At 45.1% G+C, this 6,145-nt stretch overlaps 1 long non-coding RNA gene across 1 annotated transcript; it reads right to left on the minus strand.

Annotated features, from left to right (window-relative positions):
- Positions 1-631: 631 nt before the first annotated feature.
- LOC121140400 lies at positions 632-5,524 on the minus strand. The gene is made up of 2 exons (XR_005877221.1): positions 4,522-5,524; positions 632-1,633 (listed from the first exon to the last, which is right to left on the minus strand). It is a non-coding gene; the product is annotated as an uncharacterized LOC121140400 (long non-coding RNA).
- Positions 5,525-6,145: the final 621 nt, after the last annotated feature.

Below are 6,145 nucleotides of genomic sequence, written 5' to 3' on the forward strand. Positions count from 1 at the left end.
ACAGTGGCCCTAGGAGTGAATGGCTACAGCAACACTCCTCAGAGTGCACACTCTGCCTGCAGGAGGACCGAGAAAACCTCATCCTCCCAGACCTGGTCCTATGGCATCATATAAGATTGGAAGTCAACAGAAATCTAGGAACTCATGAACATACTCCTTTTCCTGGGTTTGGTGCAAGAAATTGCTCAGGGTTTTAAACTGGAGCCGGGCTTCTTGAAGCACAGGTGTTGGTGCTTCATAGAGGTATTGTCAGGGTTTCCAAGGTCATTTGTATGTGAATGTCTTGAATAGATTCAGGGTCATGAAGCATCAAAGTCAGAAATGTTGCAGTCATCCAGTTCCTTGATGTCATAACTGTTAGGGATGAACGTGTTAAAAGCTTTTGGATAATGCCAACATTCAGATTTAAACACAAACAGGCACATTTCTTATCAACAGCATATAAACTGTGTTAGTGACTCTTGTTTTCTTTTTTAAATCAAAGAAATCACTCAGTCTGGCTACTGTGGTCTTGAGTGCTGTCCCCTGTGTAGACACAGGTCTTCAGTGCTGTCCCCTGTGTAGACACAGGTCTTCAGAGTTGCACTGCTTCCAAGTTTACTATTACAGTAGATCAAAACATTAAAGAGTGTAAGAGGGAGAATTAAGGATTTTTATTTGCTTTCCTCCCTTGAGGCCCCATAATTAAATTTACATTAGGAAAAGAATTGAGATGTAAAGGAGTCAGTCATTAAAAAAAAGACTTTGTAGTTTCAGTACTCGATATGTGGCCAATGCAAGTTACTTCACTTCTCTGAGGCTCATTTTAGCCATGGCTGTGATGGTCAACAGCGTTGGTCATGGAGGCTTTTATGAGAGCATGTGTGGATCGTATGGTACATCCAGGCTCTTTAGGTATCTAAAGACACACAGCTGGTAGTGGCCTAGAGCACGGGATTCCATTGCTCTGCTCTTTCTTCTGGTAGCCAGCATACTTCCAACTAGAGAGGAAAGGCAGGCATGACTAGGAGTCATTTGGCAACAAGTAGGGTGTGGTTTCATCTATGATTTGCTTGCCTAGATGGATTTGTCATTAATGATGGCATCAGCCTAGTTTCTCACTTGAATCATGGCCTGGATCCATAGAGACTGATTGAGGCGGGATGAATGAAGTCCCTGTGAGAAGTTTTGTTTTTTTAAGTCCGAAACAAAGAGTTCCATATACAACATAAGTTACTGCTCACAGTACTCTGCCCTGCTCAGAGTCACTCTTCTAGATAGGGCCAGAAACATCCAGGGCTGTATGTTTGGTTTCAGGGATCATAGTATTTTCAGAAATGTATATATTGGACAAGATGATTTTCACAACAGCACATACAATGAACAATTCTGTCCTTCTAGATAGCCAACAAGAAGGCATGTTCAATTCATCCCCAGGACTACCCTTTCCCTTCTTTTATTATTTGTCTCCTTGGCCATCAGTTGCAGATGCCTGTGGCCTGATGCCTCTGGAACCTTTAAATTCTTCTGACTTGAGGAAGAGCTTTGGGGCTTTAAATGGGCACCGCGCCAAACAAATGTGTTTCTCGGTGTTTTCCATTTTTATAAGCATCTTTACTTCTTCCCTTTTTGTCAGTCATTCTGGAAACCTTTCCTAGAAAGGGCAGAGACATAGGATGCTTCAGTCCTTTGCACTTTTTGTTGGAAATGAGGGAGGCATGTGATGAAAATAGTACATCTGTAAGACTTTGCCCTGCTCACTATGCTCCTGTGCCTTGAAGAAAGCCAACTTTTGGTAATGAACACCCCACACTGTGCTGAAGGCTGAAGATACAAAGGTGATTCAGATCCCCAACAAGCTTGGCACTTCAGGAGAGAGAGGGAGGGAGGGAGATTGATTAGTAGGTTCAGAAGGTGGGCATCAAAATGACCACAACAAAAAGCTAGAGAACACAATCACTAAACAGGCAGAGGTAAATGCTTTGGAAGAGAGAAACTCTCTCAAGAGGAGACAGTCTCTAGAGAACGTGGCATGCAGCTGGGGCCTTGATCAATTTACTTCAGCAGCCACAATCTGTTTGCCTTGGCACTCCAAGACTCCTGCTGCTCCCCACACAAAGCAAACAGAGAAAGGTATGTATCCAGGAGCACTGTATCAAGGGCCATTGGTGGTTCTGCCTGAGAGTCTGTGCTCACCTTAGGAAGTAAAATGTGACTGTGTATGCCTGTGATCTCAGCACACAGGAAGCCAAGTCTTGAAGTTTCCTGAGAATGTGAAGCCATCCTGCTCCACGTCATGAGTTCCAATTCAGCCAAAGTTACACAATGAGACCTTGTTCCACTAAGTCAAAACACCAGGGCAGGCGAGATGGCTCAGTGGGTAAAGGTGACTTCTCATGACACAGGTTTGATCCCTGGAAGTATTGCAATAGGAGAAGTGAACCAACTCCCAGGAGTTGTCCTCTGAGCTCCACATACATGACACTGTATGCATGCAGCCTTCTCCACAGACCCCCCCCAAATATATATAGCAAGGCAAAAACCTCACAAACAGACAAACAAAAGCAACCCAGAAAACTTCGTTCTGCTTCAGAACTCTTGTGTCAAGGAAGAGGCAATGGCATGTGGGTCTCTGCCACGTGAACGCTGCCATTCATCGAATGGATATCTAATGAGTCCTGTCTCACGCTGGCCTGGCATAAATAGATGCTGGGAATAAAGCAGCGAATAAGAACTCACAAGTTTGTCTGTGGAAAGCAACAGTTAATTACACAAGTACATCTGTAATAAGCACTGAGGGGAGAAGCTAGGGAGACACCTGACAGCTGTCTGGGCACTGGGGAAGTCTTCCTTAAAGAAGTTGCATTTGAGCTGGGCACTGGAGAGAGGGTAGGGGAAGCAGGGATAGAGGAGGGCCAAAGGCTGAGGGAAGCAGGCTGGAGGGAGCCTTCCTGTGGGTGGTCCGCAGAGAGCTGCAGAAGCTGAGGAGGTGGGGGAAGCCTCTGTGTGTGGCCCCGGGGTACCACGCCGGACCTCCGTCATCACTAGGGAGGAGGGCAGAACCCAGAACCCTAGTGAGTTGAGAGTGAGGGGAAAGGAGGGTTGGGAGCTACTGAGACTTAATGGAGAATCCGGTGAAGAGGTGGGGGGGGTGAGTGTAAACCAGAGAGATGGAGAGACAGACAAGGAAAGAAAGGAACGAGCTTCTCAGCAACATCACAGGATTTGTTTGTGAGAAGCACCTGCAGTTTCTGGGATAGACTCAGAACCCTCTGACTGCTTATGGGTTGTGGGAGTCACAGGGCAGAAAAAAGGGACAGGGAGATTGACATTGTCCCTTTTTTGACTCGCAGCCAACCACTGCCAGGGGTAAGTAGCCAATTAAGGAAGTCAGGTGGTCACTAGTCATCTCTTGTGGCTGGCAATTACTGGGGGTTAATAGGATGGGGAGGGCAAGAATTTTGTAAACAAGTTACTTCAGTTCAGGGAACTCAATTACTTTTGTTTAAGGAGCTGTCATTGTTCAACCAAAATGGAGGAGCTTTACAGAATGGTGTGGCCCTGGCTAGCAGTGGCAATGGGGACAAAGGTGTAAGGAGAAAGGACAAGATTTAAAAATGAAAACGAGTGACTGGTCAGATTGTTTCAATTTCCTTTCCTTTCCTTTCCTTTCCTTTCCTTTCCTTTCCTTTCCTTTCCTTTCCTTTCCTTTCCTTTCCTTTCCTTTCCTTTCCTTTCCTTTCCTTTCTAAGACAGAGTCTCACACAGCCTAGGTATCTATTAGTGTCTAAGTAATTCTGCCTTTAATGCAGTCCTCAGTTTCCCAACAACTTTTCTGATAATTCAGGAAGCCAAGAATTGGGCCCTTTAGAGTTTCTTCGACTCAGCCTCCTCAGACCCTTCCCCAGGCAGCCCAGGCCCCGGCTTCTTTTCTAGCCTGCTCCGTCTTCCATAGCAAAGGAAACAAATGTAATTCTTATAACTTGAAATGATCCATAATCTCTCCACATGGCAGTGGATGTACATAAGGGTGCCAGGGTACATAAGGACCCTTCCAGACTGTTGGCTTCTACAAACAGTGGTCTCTTCGTGACATGAGTTCATTGGATCTGGGGTAGAAGGAACAGGAAACTGGGCTGTGGCAATCAGAACTATTTCAAAAGAGGCCAGGACAATGGCTGGATCCTGATCTCATAAGCTCATTACCTTATTTCTTTTTTAGTAGAAACATATCAGAAGAGCGCAATCAGCATAAACAGTCTCAGAGCAATATTTCAACAAAGAGCCTTCAGATAAACCGTATTTGTCAAAAGGCAAATTTTCAACAAAGAACCTTTAGATACTATATAGTTCTCTTTTCTTATAAGAGATGAATGAGTTATTTTTTGGAAGGCCCCCAGGGGCCATGCTAAACAACAATGGACAATAGTCTCTTAATTCCAGTAAGTTTTTTTTTTTAATTTTATGGTTTCAGATGTCTTGGTCCTGGGGCATTTGGGTAAGTACCCTATTACAGCAAGGGTTGGCATACATAAAACTCACCTTGTAAGCATACATTTGGGCAAGCATGAAAAAATGTTAAGTTTGAGGCTGGATGTGGTGGTCCAGGACTTTTATCCCAGGCTCCAGGAAGCAGATCTCTGTGAGTTTAAAGTCAGCCTGGTCTATACAGGGAGTTCCAGGACAGCCAGGGCTCTGTAGAGAGATACCATCTCAAACAAAACTAAGGAAAAAAAAGAGAGTGAAAGAAAAATATTAAATTGGATTTATTTGCATCACTTTGAGGGACAGACTTGGGCCTGTGCTAAACAATTTATGGGTCTGTTCCCTGGTAGGGATTCCCACTGCTTTGGTGTCGATTTCCTGCTTTGCTCACAGAAACTATGCTTTTCTTGGTCAATAGCATCACTACATTGAGTTGGGGATTCTAGAGACTTAATTACCCCATTTGGATAAATGTCCCTGGTTAGGGTCAGAACAGTGTATGTGGTGCCTTATTTGCCTAGAACTGTGCTGTCTACTGTGGTGCCCATTACCCACAGGTGGTGATTATTTGTAGAAAAGAATACAAATTAGTTTTCTAGCACCGCATTTGGAGCCTCCTCAGTCACCCCTTCCCTTCTTTTTTCTTCCACCCCTTTCCTTCTCTTTGCTGGAGATAGAACTTACATCTTCTTTTTTATATTATGTTATTTATGTAGATGGGTGGTTTTGCCTGCATAAATGTCTGTGCTCCGTGTTCATTCCTGGTTCCTTCAGAGGCCGGAAGAGGGCATCAGAGCCCCCTAGGGCTGGAACTGCAGATGGCTGTGAGCTGCTATGCGGATGCTGTGAACAGATCCAGGTCCTCCATGATCTACAAAGGAGAGTGGCTGAGCCCAACCGCAGACCTCAGAGAGTGCTGGCTGGTAAAGAGTGTTGTGAACAGGGGGTAATGAGAAGAGAAGGAGCAAGAGGTCCCACTCTAAGCAGACTCTGTTGTGAAGACAATCAGATCGTGAGCTTTTACTAAAAATAATTATTACTATTTCTATGAGTGTTTTGCCTGCATGTGTGTCTGTGTACCACATATGTATCTAATGTCCTCAGAGGACAGAAGAATGCATCAGGTTTCTTGAAAGTGGAGTTACAGATGGTTGTGAGCTGCTGGGAACTGAACCCAGGTCCTCCACAAGATCAGTATGAGCTCTGAACCACTGAGCCATCTCTCCAGCCCCAAGAAAATAACCTATATTAAGTAATTAGTGTCACTCTGTGAAGGATAGATGCTGCTTTTGTTTGTTTGTTTATATATATATATAATAATTTTTTTATTTAACTTTTTACTCTCAGTTCCCTCTCCTCCCCAGGCCCTCATTCCTCCCAGCCCTCCACTCTACTCCATCTCCCCTCTGCTCCCCAGGGAGGGTAAGGGCTTCCTTGAAGGATTTTCAGAGTCTGTCATATAATTCCAGGCTGGGCCTAGGTCCTCCTCCGTGTGTCCAGGCTGAGAGAGCATCCCTCCATGTGGAATGGGCTCCCAAAGTCCATCTGTGTGCCGGGAATAAATACTGATCTACTCTCCAAGGTCCTGTAGATTGCTGAGGCCTCCTCTCTGACACCCAGGTTGGGGCAGGGCGGTGTCTGGATCAGTCCCATGCTGGTCTCTCAGTCATCAGTCTGGGGT

Source organism: Mesocricetus auratus, unplaced genomic scaffold (assembly GCF_017639785.1).
Source record: "Mesocricetus auratus isolate SY011 unplaced genomic scaffold, BCM_Maur_2.0 Super-Scaffold_100004, whole genome shotgun sequence".
In the NCBI taxonomy this organism is placed as follows: domain Eukaryota; kingdom Metazoa; phylum Chordata; class Mammalia; order Rodentia; family Cricetidae; genus Mesocricetus; species Mesocricetus auratus.